At 54.4% G+C, this 15,589-nt stretch overlaps 1 protein-coding gene across 2 annotated transcripts in view; it reads left to right on the top strand.

Annotated features, from left to right (window-relative positions):
- DSCAML1 (DS cell adhesion molecule like 1) overlaps positions 1-15,589 on the top strand; it is a 338,623-nt gene that overhangs the window by 260,829 nt on the left and 62,205 nt on the right. The gene's annotated exons all lie outside the window — the stretch shown is intronic.

Raw genomic sequence — 15,589 nt, 5'->3', positions numbered from 1 at the left:
GGGTGAGAGCCCGTGTTTTAACACCCGACCAAAGCCAAGTGGGAATGTAGGCACCATGTTGTCATTGTTGTGACCTTGATGAGTTTGCTTGACCTTGCCATCCATACCTCATTTCCCTGGTAGAGACCCATCCCTGTTCTGTTCTGCGTCAGGAGTGAGTGCGATAGTATGTGGCGAGCGGCCCGTGTGATACCGGCATCCAGCCAGCCTTCAAAGGCTTACCAGTTTGGCTATTGGTACCGGCCGTCCCTGCAGGGTCAGTGTGGGAATGACTGCCGAGGGCAGTGCCCGGTGTGGGGTCCCTCCTGGAAGAATCCGAGCTTCTTTATTGCTTGCCAAAGCCCGTGTTCAGCTCCGCACCAGACAGGGAAGCCCCAGCGATCGATGCGCGGGGAGCTCCGGGCGCCGGAATCCCCGCCCTGGGGAGCCGCTTCCTTCACACTATCAAAAAGCACTTTGTCCTTAATAAAACCAGGCAATCAATCTACATCCCTCAGCCGGGGAGAACTTCGCTAATTCCGCCTGCGTGAGGTGAGAGGGATCTAGCAGGCACCTCGCGGAACCGTCCCTGGAATCCTATCCTTCCCGCCCCCGTCAGCAGCGGGGATGAGCCCAGACCTTTAGTCTTTTTTATCTTCGTGTTTGTCCTTTGCTCTTTCTTCTCGAAGCCGGGGGATTCCGCCACACAAGCGTGGCTGTGGCTTTGCGGCCCCCGGTGTGTGGGATGAGGGGGGACACGGGGGACCCGGCGGCCAGGAGGCGGGCTGTGTGATGTTCCCTGACATCCTGGAGGGACCCGGGGCAAGTCACCTCACTCCTCGGGCCCCGCATGTTTCTGGCGGCGTCCGTGCTGCGTGGCCCAGGCAGCTGAGCAACAGCCCGAGATGCTCAGAGGAAGCCCATTTGGTAAATTCAGGGCAGCCCTGTGAGCGTGTGCCACACGGACTCTCACACACACACACATACACACACACACACACACACACACACACACACGAGGCGATGTCAACGCCAGGCCCCCTCTTCCCGAGGAGCTTCTTGCCACTCCCATCACCTGTGGGCACAATCTGGACCTCGTTCCCTCCTCCCCTCGCCCTCCACCTCTTGTCAGCCACCTTGTCACTCGCCTTTGCTTCCTTCCACAGCAAGGCACACGCGCACACACGCCTTTCTCACATCTGCTCCGTCTCACAGACACCTCGGGTCATATTTTCCCGCTCGCCACACCTCCCTCGCACAGCCTCTCCCCTGCTGCCACCACCCTCAGCCGACGGGCTGTCTTCCAGCTGTGCTCTCTCCGACCGCCTCACACGCGTGCGCTCCTTAGATGGCCTTTCCCTGACACACTCCCTGGGCCACAAACGCCCCCTTGCATACCAGCCCCGTGCTCCCCGGTGACCCGCTTGGCCATGCTAGGGGGCCCCCTGCACCACCCCGAATGACAGCAGGACAGGAGGAGCAGGGCCGGGGCATTGGAGGCCTGAGGGCAGCCGAAATGGAAAGGCTGAGCACAGCACGGCCTCTCTCTGGGGCTGGAGGGTCTGCCGGCCCTTCTGCAGCCGCCTGGACCACGCTACACAGCAGCCAGCTGCCGGAAGAGACTCCCGAGACAGTGGGACGGGGGTGGGAGTGGGCACTGGGATGGGGCACAGAGGGTCCCGATTTTCTTTGGGAACTTCTTCCACTCCGCCTCCTGACGTGTTTACGCAGGCATGTTGCTCTAGGTTACCGACCCCCAGCTGCTCCCCTTGCTCGATCTCCTCCCCTCCCCGGTGCTGCTCTGTCCTTTCCTCCTTCATTCCCTCAGCCTTCTCCCATCTTCCCACCCTGACTTCAGTGGAAAGGGCACAGGAAAGTAGGGAAGAACCTTCAGGACCCAGGCGCGTGCGTCACCCGTCAGGTGGCTGGGGACACGCCATTCCTGGCCATCCCTTAATCCATCTCAAACACTCACCACCACCAATGCTCCCCTCACCCACCTGCAGACCTGGCCACAGGAACTGCCATTCCAAGGTCTCAGAGCCAATGTCAAGGCTTGTGTCGTTGCACACTCAAGGAAATGTTGACCCAATATGGCGCCACTCTGTCAGACCTCATCCTTTTGTGAACTCTCAGAAGGCAAACTGGCCCTCATCCCAGGTAGTAGCCAGATAGAGGAAGTATAAACATCAAAGGGACGCACATCATAAAAAGCATCCAAGTGTCAAAGTGGACATTTTTGGTTGGTTTCTCTTAAGGAGTGTCTGTACCATTGGCCCCTATGGTTTGCAATAATAATTCAGTGGATCTCCACTGAGCGCTCGCTAAATAGGCCAACTGAACGCCAAGACTAAGAGCGTAGACTTTAGAACCAGACGGGTCTGGGTTCAAATCCCAGCTCTGCGACTTGATAGCTTTGATGTCTTGGACCGTGATCTCTGCAAGCCCCAATTTCCTTCTCGATAAGTTTGGGATTAGAATACTTTTTACTCATCAGAAAGGATTACATGAAACACGGGCTTAGAGCAATTAACGTGATAACGTGGCACCAAATACACATGCAATAATCGTTAGTAATAGTTCGTTTGGGGGGCTGAAAATCTAGTGATGGGTCCGACAGAGTTGCTGTTTTCAGAGAATTTAGAATCTTGAGGAGGAGGTAGACATCTACCCCAAACAACTATTATGGAAAAAATGACAAGTGCCTCACAAGGCAACAAACAAGGCAATACAAAGAGAATCAGGGAAGGAAAAGTCAATTTTGACTTTGGGGTGAATGAGGAAGTGTCCAGAAAAGCTCCACAAAGCGATAGTCTCTAAGTGCGGATTAACGGACACGAGGATCTGGTAGGAACCAACAGCGACAGATGTCATTCCATCCTGGAGGAAGAAGCACAACAAGGGCGTGGAGGCAGGGCAGTCCACGAGGGTCATCTGGTGAACTGGGAACTTCAGTGTCTGGTGGAGACTGAAGGGAATTGGACAGGGAGCACGAAAGGTCAGGTGCTTATGGGCTCTGGAAGCTAAGCCCTTTCTTTCTCGGTAGCATTGACTTTTGATGACAGGCAGCAAACTAGAGTTCCAAGCACTCAGGGGTCTTATGGGAGTCAGAATTCCAATGACCCTTGTAGGCAACTGACCAGGCCTGACTGGCCCCCCACGCTCCCTGGTCCCCCAGAGTACTGGTGTGAGCTGAGCCCGTGATCGCCTGAGCTTATGGCCCTGCCTTGCCACTGTCACAGGCCAGCACGTAATAACTTAGAGAGCTCTTCCTCTGCCTGGCCTGTAAGTTCAGCAGGGAATAAGTTGTTTCCCAAGAAGGTAAGGCACTGGCTCAAGGTCAGTGGGTGATATAGTCCCAGCTGAGACCGGAACTTCCCTCTGTGGGCTCCAGGTTTGATAGGAAGTACAAAGACCCGGAGTCAGAAGGTGCCGGCTCCAGGTCCGTGACTCACCAGCCACTTATCTGAGAGCTATCCCCTTCCTTCTCTGGGCCTTGGGGTGCACCTCTGAACAGTAAGAGTCCTCTTCTAGAATCTGGCCACTAACTGACCCCAAGGTTCTTTCCAGATCAAAGTATCTCTGGTTCTCGCAGTGTCCGTGGTCTTTTCAGGACATCAGACCTCCTTCCAGGACTTGGTTGAAAGTAAATATAATTAACAAAACACCACAACCAGCTACCTTTTATGTCCCTTTGAAAAGGAAAGAGAGAGAGAGAATGACCAAAAGGAGGAGAAAGCAATCCTTCCTCCAACTGGCACATAGGGAAAAAAAAACAAACCATCTTCAAAAAGAATGCTTTACGGAGAGGCAGGTGAAGAGCCAGGCTGCTTAGTCTGCGGTGCGAGGGGCTGGCTGTGTTTTGATGTCGTCACCATGGTGGTGGCTCCCTGGACTCAGAGGCCCTCTTGTGCCGCCGGTTACCTGATTAGACAGGTTCTGTTATATCCCCCAGACTCTCCTCCACTTTGTAAATGCTCTGGCGATTGGGCCGAGGCAGAACTCATGGCCAATTAAACCCACAAGGGCTCTTTGTTTGGTCTGAGTTTTGATTTGTTTGTTTAGCAAAATGTCAGACCAATTAAAGCCAGATCCAAGAGCCCTCTCCTAGCACACATCCAGCTGCCGAGTCACTGGGAGGCAGGAAGCAGGAGGCTGGAGCCAAGTGGGGACTGGAGGCGGGGAGGGGCCCACGCTAGGGAGGGAAGTCCCGGGCCTGGGTAGACGAGGTCACCGGTACAGAGGGCAGGATACAGAGCCTTGGAAAGACAACCGTGTGTGCCATGACCCAAGATGATCCCAATTTCAAATTTGCCCAAAGGGCATTCTTGCTTTTCAGACAGGAGCAGCCCTTCCCTTGCACCCAGTAACTGGAGCTCCTGCTTGAAAGGGCTTCTTCTGCCCTCATCAACCCCTGTCCCTCCCGCAGGGCAAGGGGTCTATGGCCAAAGGAAATGGCTACCCAGAGCTCACAAACCCCTTTCTAGACCACGTTCCAGGTGCCCAGGGGATTCCCTACCCAAATGCCCCAAGCCGATCTCTAGGATCTTCTGCAGTTTTTTTCCCCAATCTGTCCTCCCAAGGAGGGGCCCTACCACCAGCATGACCCCCAGACTGAAGAGATGGCTATTTTCAGGACACCCAGAGGAAGCCTGGACGTGGGGGTTGGGATGAGCACACACATACTCGTAAGAGCCCTCTGGGCACATGAGAAGAAACAGGTACAAGGAAACCAAGCCGCTGGCCCAAGGTTTTCCTCTGTGGTCCCTGGTGGTAGGGCCTGTCTCCTTACCAGACTGGAGCTCCCTGAAGGCTGGGCCAGTCCTCCCTGCCCTCATGGGAATGCCTGCCTCTGGCACCCACCTTGGCAGTGGTCTCTGACCACTCTGGCCTGTCTTGCTGGGGACAACAGGCCGACTGACCTCAGCCCTAGATCTGGGGCTGAGGCTGACCGTGCCCTAGCCGGCGAGTTTAGTGACAGTACTTAGCCTGTCCACCCCAGGGCTGGTCCTCAATAAGCCTCCCCTGCCCAGCCTCAGGGCAGCGGAGGGAGCCCCAGCCCTGTCTGTGTCAAGCCTGGAGACTCTGCAAGCCTGGGGCCTGGCCTCCCGGTCTCGAGTACCCAAGGGAGAGAGGGAGGGGAGGAGGGAATGAACCATTGCCATGATTTCCATGGCAATGATTATCCAGCTGGCTCTTTGGCCTTATTGATTTTTAGACTTCATAGAATACGGAGCTGCACTTTCCCTCCTGCTTCATCAAACAGGGATGAGCAGAGAGGCTGGACATAGCGTGTCTCCAGGCCAGGCTCCGTCCTGCTCTCCCCAGTGCCAAATCCTCCCAAAGAGGTCTGCAACCACGGGTCCACCCAGGCTCTCCCCACCCTGTGCAGGACCCAGGGACACCAGAATGAAGGGACGGCTTGGGGGACAGGAAGGCCCCGTGCGGGGAGACAGAAGTCCTGATCTCTTGTCTCAGTGTCCCCCTCTACACACTGAGTAAACGGGGGCCAGTCACTTCGTCTCCCCAGACTCAGTTTTCACCTCTGCTAAGAGAAGTCCCTCTCCCTCTGTCCCCTTCCATCAGCCCCGAAGACAGGAACAGATCTCAACAAACGGGCCATCTTCTGCTGTTCTGATAGAGACCAGGCAGGCACGTGTTACCAGTTCTGGAACCTTGCTTTCAGAAGCCAGAGCCCTCGGGGTTTCGAGGGTTAGAGATAAAGGCATGTTCGAACAAAAGCACGTGGGTGATCTTCCCTCTAGAGGCCACCAGTGTCACCAGAGCATGTCACATCCGGTGCCACAACCCAGCCCCAAACCGGTCCTTTGTACAAGGTTTCAAGGTAGAATAAAAGTCTCTGTGTGGAACAGCCCCCTTTCCTGGCCCCTCCTTGCCTCTCCATGACAAGCCAGGTCCCCAGACAAGCTGGAAGGGGCAGCTGGAATGACCCTGCCTGTGTGACTTCTAGTCCCAATGTGAAAGTGCCTGTACCTGGAGACATCTTGGTCCCAGGCTCACTGGGGCCCCTAGCTTCTGGCTAGAGGCTTTAGGCGGTTGTGGCAGGCAGTCCCCATGACCACAAGCACAGGAGAGCATCCAGATGGCTCTGGGCTCTAAGGTGTCCTTCAAGACCTTCCTTATGTTCAGTTCCAGCAGTTCTGATGAACAGAATTTTGTGCATCCTATATGCAATCAAGGAAAAGGTGCAGTAAACATTCTGACACACAAGGGAGTGGGGGTCCTCACTGAGTGGCCCAGTTTACTGGATGAGAAAGCACAGGCAAGCAGAAAGCAGAAGCAGAGCCTCCAAACCCTGCCCTAAGTTAGGAGCCTTGGTTGTGTTTGGAGACCCTCTGGATGGTAGGGGCAGAACAGATTTTTAGATCAGTCAACTAGCAAACAGGTGCTTCCTGGTTAAATCTCCACTCCTGCCCCCCAGAAACTCAGAGACTAGTGAAGAAGCTGGAACCAACCTTCAGGAATCAAGGCAGGATCACATGCTAAGGGGTCTGGCTCTAAAAGTGCAACGTTAGATCAGGGATGGGAAAACCCAGCGCAGACAGATGTGGTCAGACAGAGCTTTCTAGAGGAGTGAGACTTGAGCCTTAAAGAAGAGGTGGCAGAAGGAATAGCATGAGCAAAGGCACTGGGGTAGGAAGCCGTGTGGGAGGCCACAGGGAGAACCTCTAATGAGAGGGTGGCAGCCCAGGATTAGGGAGAGAGCGTGTGGAAATGACGGCGGGGAAGTCTGCACTGATACTAGGATCGGGAGCAGGGAATGGAGGGAAAGAGGGAATCTGAGGGCCATTAGGAAGGAACAAGCACCAGGCGTTGACGATGCCGCGAACATGGAGCCGGGAGAGCCAAGGTTTGAAGCTGAGTTGAGCGGCACCATGGGGTCACCAGCAGAAGCGCAGCCGATGAGGATGGAGAAAGGTGTGTTCACTTCGGCCAGGTCCAGACAGGATGACAGGGTCCTCTGGGGCAGCTAGACACTGGCTGACACTCTGCCAGGATTTCTGCCTAGAGCAGCGTGGTCGCGCTGGCACAATCCCCACGCCCCATAGGTGACTCTTGAGTCATCGTGTTTAGCTGGCAGGTGTCCTGTCCTGGGCCAGAAAGAATGAGACCAATGGACAGACCAGAGAATCTCCCCAAGCCCTGCCCCCACCGCATCCCTGCCCAGCCCTTGGGGCCTCCAGCCTGGAGCACCAGGCTTCCGTCTGGCCTCTCTGGTCTACGGACAGTCGAGATGTGGTGGGATTGAGATTCTAAAGATTCTCTCCTGCTCATGTTTGCTCGTGTGCTGGCCTGCCGCTGTCCACTCTTCATTCAGTAGTCACAAAGTCCCCCCGACTGCCTCTCCCTGGTGTCGGGGGTAGGGGTCGAGTACGTGGGGCCCCAGCACGCTGGCGCACCTGCTTGCCCATGGCCAGCCTGGGCCCGGGGTGGGAGGAAACGGGGAGGGGGTCCCCATGGTACAGGCAGAGCAAAGCACACACCGCCTCCCACCTCAGGAAGCCCCCTCCAGCTCTGTGCAGGGAAGCGGGGAGCGGTCCTCCCTGGCACTCGGCACGAAGACAGACCTCTCTCACACCTTGGATCCCTGTATAACTTTCCGGGGACATGCGTAGCAAAGTCCCACAGACCAGATGGCTTAAAAACCCAGAAATGTGTTCTCCTGCCCTGCTGGGAGGCTAGACACGCAAAAATGCAGAGGTCGGCAGGGCCGTGCTCTGCGTGCAGACCCCAGGGGCACGAGCTTCCCTTCCTGCTCCGGCCTCTGCCTCACCTCACACTTCTTCCTGTGCATCCTCACACCAGTTTTCCCCTGAACCCGTCCCTTCTGAGGACACCAGTCCCATTGACTAGGGGCTCACCCTGCTCCAGGAAAATGTAATCAAGATATAAGCTAACACAGCAACTACAAAAACCCTATTTCCAAATAAGGTCCCATTCACAGGTACCAGGGGTTAGGACTTGACTATGTCTTTGGGGAGCCACAACCCAACCCGTAACAATACCTGGGTGATTATACGATAACTTCACGCTTTCCAGAACTCTGACGGCTGAAATGTCATCCCCTCCAACATCCTACAACTGTCCTTGTTTAAACGCAACAAGCAGAAACTCCTGTGCACGGAACTCTAGAGCCGGGGGTCAGCAAACCGGGCCTGAGGTCAAACGTGACCAGCTGCCACTTTTGCTGGAATGCAGCCTTGCCCATTCTTCCTGTCTTACTGCCCAGGGCTGCTTTCAGGCTACAGTGGCCGGGCTCAGTCATCTTAACAGAGACCTATGGCCTGCAACGTCTGAAATGTCTACTGTCTGGCCCTTTACAGAAAGACCCTGCTGACCCTTGCTCTAGGGGGATCCCAGCGATGTCCCAGAAGGGCCTCTTCCCAGTAACTAGAGATGGCGTCACCATCCGCATGCTGGTGTCCGGTAACTTCAGAGCATTCTCTCATCTCTAACATGGGAATAAAAATACCACCCACCTTCTTGGGTGGTGGGGAAGAGGAGTGGGGAGAATTTAATGAGATAATTCATGTAAAGCATGAATCTAGGTACATGGCAGAGAGCAAGCATTCTGTACATGGTGGTTATTTTTAAGATCAGTGTCATTTTCCCAACATTCTGGGGAGAGAAGAGGGCCAGAGGCAGAGGAGAAGCGGGTCCCCGCCCTGACTTGAGAATATGCCTGGAGGGCACCTGGGTGGCTCAGTGTGTTAAGCCGCTGCCTTCGGCTCAAGTCATGATCTCAGGGTCCTGGAATCGAGTCCCGCATCGGGCTCTCTGCTCAGCGGGGAGCCTGCTTCCCTCTCTCTCTCTCTCTGCCTGCCTCTCCGACTACTTGTGATTTCTCTCTGTCAAATAAATAAATAAAATCTTTAAAAAAAAAAAAAAAAAAAGAATACACCTGGAGTCTGGGCTTGGACTCCTTGGCCAGCAGCCAAAAACTGACTGACCCCATTTTAAAGCTGGAGAAAGCGAGGCTTGGTGAGCGGGAGGGTCTCAACAGGGACCACCCCGGAGCAGAAAGCAGGTCTGTAGTCTGAGTCTCAAAGATCCCGCCCTTGGAAACCCTCACCCCAACCCCCTTCACACACACGTACCCACCCACCCCATCCCCACACACACGTGCAAACACACACACACACACTGTTCTTGCCGGATGTGCCCCCCCAACACACACACACAGGCAGTGGACAGCAAGGGTCCCATGGGGCCCCGCCTCCCCAGGCATCTCCCCACCACCCCTCAGAGCGAAGCTGATTGCTTGCATGCAATTTGAATTCATCTCATGCTTCAGGTGGAGCTTGGCTAATCAGGGGAGACGTGAAGCCGAAGTGGGTCCAATCAAATTAACAACGCCGCGGCCCTGACTCTTTAAGAAGGGAGAAAACAAAGCAGAAACCAGAAGGCACCTCCGCCCCTCCAACCAGCTCTTCCCTGGGGAAGCCAGAGCTGCTGCCTGGCTGAGCTCAGAGGACTGCCACCCACCCCGCCCCAGGCCCAGCACCCCGTGTGCCAACAATGCCCCTTTGTGGAGGCTTATCTCACTCCGCCAAACAGGGCTGCTGTTCTCCTCACGATCTTGTTAACAAGGAGGAGACACGAGCCTTTGGGGGGAAGGAGGGGAGTCGGCTGCTCTGGGGGAAGGAGGGGCCCCCTCACCTCAAATGGGTACATGTAATCCTTTCCCAAACAAAAGATGAGAGCTTCTGAGCCAGGAGGCTCCCTGCTCCTCTGACAAGTGGGTTTGTAGAGCTCGCCAGAGCCTTTGGGGTCTCAGTTGTCCCCTGGAAAATCCTCTCCCAAGGGGGCAAAGAGGGGGACATCTGGAAAACCATTTTAGCCTGCCCAGAGCATCCTAATTAGTGAAAAGCTCAGCGCAGATCCTCATGAGGTTTCAGTTAGACTCTCAGAAGGACTTCCCGAAAAGGGGAACTTCTGCCTTGGAGACGTGAAGAACCACAGGACTTTGCTGCCCTTGTTTCGATCCTATTGGCTCTAAGATGGTCCTCCCTGCGGCGGAGGCAGCACCTGAGGGCATGTGCTTAGAATGGGAGGTAGAACGGTGAAGGGGGGTCCTCTGCCCTGTCTGTGGTTCTTCCCCCAGACCATGTGTGAGGATCATCCAGGTGGGGGAGGCTTTTAGGGAAATCCGCCACCAGCCCCACCCTGGACCAACTAAATCAGAGCCTCTGGGCATGGGGACCGTGCCCTAAGATTTTTTCTTTTTTAACTTTCCAGGTAATTTGTACGTGTAGCCAGGCCTGAGGACTTCCTCAACCCTCTCCCCCAGACCTCCCACCTAAGAGAGCAGAATAGCCTAACCCCTTGGTCTCCTGGTTTCCAGATCAATCTCCTCCCCACCGTGTTCACTGAGTTTCTCTTCAGGGACGCTGGGCTCTTCGCGCTCCTCTTCCTGGCTACCTGCGCCCCTGTCCACGGCGCTGTTCTGGCCAGTGTCCCGTTGTGGGTAAAACCATAGGCACCTGGGCTAAGTCCTGCCTCTGCCACTGGCTAGCTGTGTGATCTCGGGCAGTTAACGTCTCTAAGCCTCAGTTTCCCCATCAGCAAAGTGGAAACCAAAACAAGGTTGTTGGGGGATTAAGCAAATTGATAGATGCAGGACAGAGCTGGCCCGCAGGCAGCCCTCAGTCACGGAAAGCCCCGTGAGGACCACAGACTCCTGCCCACAGAGGGAGTGGAGAGGCACCCCGTGCTTCCTTTCGGAATGCAACGTTCCTTGCCTTTTCCACATTTGATCCGGCCTCTCCCAACCGCCAGTGGCATCCCGTCCTATTTCTTCCATGTTCTCCTTCCTGCACATACTGCTTCTCTCCTTTGGGCATTCATCACTGAATCTTCCCTCCCTGGTGACTTGGGGACTTGTCAGAAACACCAGCTGAGCTCCAATCACCAGGCGGAAGAGAGGGAGGGAGACGGAGACGAAGCAGCCTGACTCACTGCCCGCTAACTGCTGTCCCCAGCACCCTACCTCCACCTCTCCTGGCCTCCTGGCCCCACCACCCCAGCCCCACTCCAGTTTCCAGGCTCCTTCTGCACTCCCCCAGGATTCATCTGCACTACATTATCCCCACGCAGCTCCCCGCTCCTGGGATAAAGCCCAGAGTGGGAGCAAAATCAACCAGGCAGAAGGAGACGTCTGGACCGAAACCAGAGGGAAGGGAGCTCATGACTTGTCAGGGGACCTGGGGCTTGGTCTCCTTCCTGCCACTTAGCAGCTGTGTGACCTTAGACAAACCACCTAGCCTCTCTGAGCCTCCACTTCTCACTGGTGATGTTGAGGCTAATAATCCCAGGACACCTCCTTAACAAGAGTAAAGCTCCTCACAAAGGATGTTCCGGGATTATGTGAACTTCACGGAACAGATCCCCTGCCCCCGCCCAGCCTGGGAAGTGGGACCCTGAGAAAAGCAACTGGGGGAGCAAGGCAGGGGCCGAATAGACCCAGTTGGCAATCCCCATGGCAGCATCTAGGAGCCCCAGGACCAAGCCTGGGGTCGGTCGGAAAGTCTGGGGATGCCAGGGGTGAGCAAGGAAGCAGAGCTGTCTCACGGTGTTTTAAAAATCTATCAGCCTCTCACATCAAATTAAAATGTAAATAGCAGCTGGTCTGGGCAGGACCTCGGGGGTGACAGGAGCCGGCCTGTGAGTAATTTCACAGACGGGAACCGGTTACATCAGATTCTGACAACTGTCTTGTTTCTGAAATTGATTTCCTCTCCCCTCGGCTTGCTGCCCCAGGAGGGTCCTGGAGTGAGGGGAGGGGGTGATTCCGCTCAGCCTGGCGCCTTCCTCCTCTTTGTTGCACCTGCCAAGAAGGCCCCGGCAGAACCAGGAGGAGAAAATCTGAAATTTCTGCGTGGCTGTAAGGCAGTGGCCTTGGTGCCCAAAGGCCCAGCAAGTGTCCTCCCTGCCCTGGAGTGAGTCTAAGCGTGGACCCAAGCAGGGGGACCCAGGGCACGGGTGGGGAACAGGAGAGATTGGTGTCCTGCACTTGGGAGCTTTCCAACAAATATGCTGAGTCTTCCATAGAGAGGCTTCTGTCCTGCGGAGTCTCCCAGCCAGGGACGAGGGTACAAGGACCCTGCAGTAGATGACATGCACCATACCAGGGAGCCTGTTCAGTGCCCAGAGGAGGGACAACTGCACTGACATGGGGGTATCAGGGAGTCATCTGTGACCTCTACCAGGCTTGCCCCAATTTGGTCATGCATAGTGCCAGGCCCTATACCGGGTGCTGGGGCTGTAAGGCTTTGAATGAGACTGGTCCGGTCCACACAGGACTTCCTCCAGGACCCCAGGGAAATGGCCCACCCTCTCCACCTAAAGGGGCCATATTGGAAGGAGCTATGTATTAGAGGCGGCTGGTCGACATGGGTCTCCCTGATGCCTCTAGGCCCAGCCCCTCTCTGTTCCCGGGTCCCCAGAGACTCTCCCCCTACCCGCACCCCTCTTTGTAAAAAGAAATTAGGTTTTCCTGGCTGTTAATTGAATTACACTGCAGGAAAGCAGAGAAATTGTATCTCATTAAAGCCTCCTGTGTCCTATTGGCGCACCATGTTGCCTATGTGGCTGCTATTAGCATTTGTCACAGAGGACTCAGCCCTGTGCCTACAATCCCTCCCCTCCTCCCCTGCTGAGCCCCTAAAGCAGCCATCCCTGACGCCCGCCCTGGGAGCGCCCTGCTGGGGCTGCCCACCACAGAGAAGCCCCAGCTCTTTGGTGACAGCCAAATTCCATTTTCCAAAGCCAGAGATTCCGTGCGTGCACAGCAGATAGACTGCAAGAGGTGTCCGTCCCCCATGACCACAGTAGCAGGGGCTTAGAGAGGGGAGAACTGTCTTCTGGAAGCCTCTGTCTCTTCACTTGAAAAATGGGGATAATAAGACTTCTCATGGTTGTTGCTGAGGGGAGATCATTGAGCAATAAGCCAAGAAGCAAAGCATCCCACTTATTGCCAGCTCCATCATGGGCATCACAGGCCAAGGGAGGCCATGGAGCTTAGTCAGGACACAGGCTTTGGAGCCAGGAACATGAGCAGGAGCTACTTCACATGAATTGATTCAGTTAATGTCCTAGAATATTGTCAGCACATGGTACATGGTAAGTTTGCAGTCAAAGGTAAACATAAAAAAGTGTGTGTGTGTGTGTGTGTGTGTGTGTGTGTGTGTATAGAGGAAGGGCGCCCTTACTAATGCCTGGCTATGGGGAGATGTCCCTGAGCAACCGTGTCAGGATATTGACATGCAACTGACAGTTGCATCATGTTCCGTGTCTGTGACACCATGTGTGAGTCCATGGTAGAGGTCAGAGTACAGGCAGTTACAGCAACCGTGTTTGTGACTTTAGGGTGTGTTTTTATCACTGCTGTTTGTGTGTGTGTGTGAGTGTGTCTTTGCTCCTGTAGGTAGGTGACCAGACATGAACATCTCTCTAGGGAATTCTTGGGGTGGGGGGCGGCGGTTGTAATCCAGGAAGTCCTCTGGTGCTATGAAGCCTTGGTGCTATGACGATTCAGGTTCAGGTTCAGTTGTGTTTATGACTGTGATTCAGTGGAGCACAGAGACCTTGTGAACCAGAGCAAGAAGCAAAGAGGAGGCAGAGGGAGAGGAGAGCAGGTGGGGCGGGGCAGTGGCCGCCCTGGACCCCCGTCTCTGAGGGGGCTGTCTTGATAAGCCCATCTCTACAGTAGCCGAGAGGGCTGGGGCCCCCAGGTTGTGGGCACAGGAGGGCACTGTGGCTCTTAGAGGCCAGGGACAGGGCAGGGGAAGGGGCACAGGGGTAGAGATCTCTGTTCCGGTGTTGGCAGGGAGACCGGGTAGGGCAGAGAGAAAAGAGGAGGCAGGTTCTCTGCTTCTTGCCTAGGACAGGGTTCAAGATCCTATATGCGAAGAGACAAGTATGCTGATTCACAGAATTGCCTCCCAAAATAGCCAGATTCCCAGACCATCTTTCCCATCTCTCCAGAGACCCAGACACCCCCAGGGCCAAAGTCCTCCAATCCTGTAGCGACCTCCTCTACAGTGCCTGAGACTGCCTACCTCTGGTGCAGGAGCTCACTGCCTCCCACCACAGCCCTCTCCCTAAACAGCAAAAACTACCTGCAGAGTCCTTCTCCACCAAAGAGAAGGTTGGTCCTTCCCCCTTTATCAAAGAACTCTGGTGTCTTGTCCCCCATCCCACTCCCTGCCTGGGCACCCACATGCCCGGTTTTCAGCCACGCTTCAAACGGCACAGCGTGAAATGTGCCCATCTTCCTGGTCACGCTTCAGCTCATTAATGTCCTCTGCCAAGTGGAGTGCCCAGATCCAGCCCTCACAAGTCCCCTGGGGCTTGTGCTTATGACGCTAAAGAACTGGGAACTGGTTCTCCCAGCCTTGCCTTGCCTTACCTTCCTCCCCAACCGAGGTTACAGCTCTGTGTGGTAAGCACCGTCTTCTCCCATCAGACCGCCTCTCACATGCCCTGCTGCTTACTAGCAGTGGGACCCCTGAGTGGATTGCTTCCCTGTGTGCCCTCAGTTTCTTCATTTGTAAAATAAAGAATAGATGTCCCATACCTATGCTATGCGACAGAAACAAAACATGAGCCATGTAGGTAATCTGAACACTTTTCATTGTCGCATGTTTGAAAAGTAAAAAGAAACGGCTGAGATTCATTGTAATAGCACACAGTTGACCTTGAACAACATGGGGGGGGGGTGCCAACCCCCCAAAGCCGTAAAAAAATCCAAATATAACTTTTGGCTCCCTAACAACTAATAGCCTAGTGTGGACCAGAAGGCTGACCGATAACATTAGCAGTTGATTAACAAGTATTTTGTATGTTGTGTGTATTCTCAACTGTATCCTTACACTAAAGTCAGCTAGAGAAAATAAAATGTTACTAGGAAAATCATAAGGAAGAGAAAATACATTTGCAGTGCTATATACTGTACCTAATTTTTAAAATCCGCATTAAGTGGACCCATGCAGTTCAAATCCATGGTATTGAAGGATCAACAGTATTTTATTTAACTCAATGTATCTAAAATATTAACATGTAGCCAACATAAAATTATCAGTGATACATTTTACGTTATTTCCTTCCTGTGTGTTTAAGGCCTGTGTGTGGCTACAGCACTTCTCAGTTCTAGAGGCTATATTTCAAGCGCCCAGTAGCCTATGCAACTCATAACTGCAACATTGAACATTATCTGGGCTCCGCAATTCTGGGCTCCATGAGTCCATGGACTAGCCCGGCAAGTTGCATCTGAAGGAAGGCATGTGTTTATTTGGTGCTTTTCTTGGACCAGGAGGGCAGGAGAGCCCTGGGGTTTCTCAAGCAGCTGCTGTACGGCAGCCACGCTACATATATGGACCCTATTTGCCCCCATAACAGCTCTACAGGGGAGATGTCCTATGAACCTGAGGTTCATAGAACTTGATTCTACTCTGCTGAAGGCTACACAGCTGGTGAAGACACAAGTAGAACCCATGCCTACCTGGCTCCCAATCCCTTCATGTTGGTTGGGAGCCACAGAAGCAGTTTCCTCTTAGATGGGCTCCCTGAACATGTTCTGAGCTTTGAG

The sequence above is a fragment of the Mustela erminea genome, chromosome 9, assembly GCF_009829155.1.
Source record: "Mustela erminea isolate mMusErm1 chromosome 9, mMusErm1.Pri, whole genome shotgun sequence".
In the NCBI taxonomy this organism is placed as follows: domain Eukaryota; kingdom Metazoa; phylum Chordata; class Mammalia; order Carnivora; family Mustelidae; genus Mustela; species Mustela erminea.
Note: the sequence above shows the minus strand (reverse complement) of the source record. Positions and strands in the feature narration are given on the sequence as shown.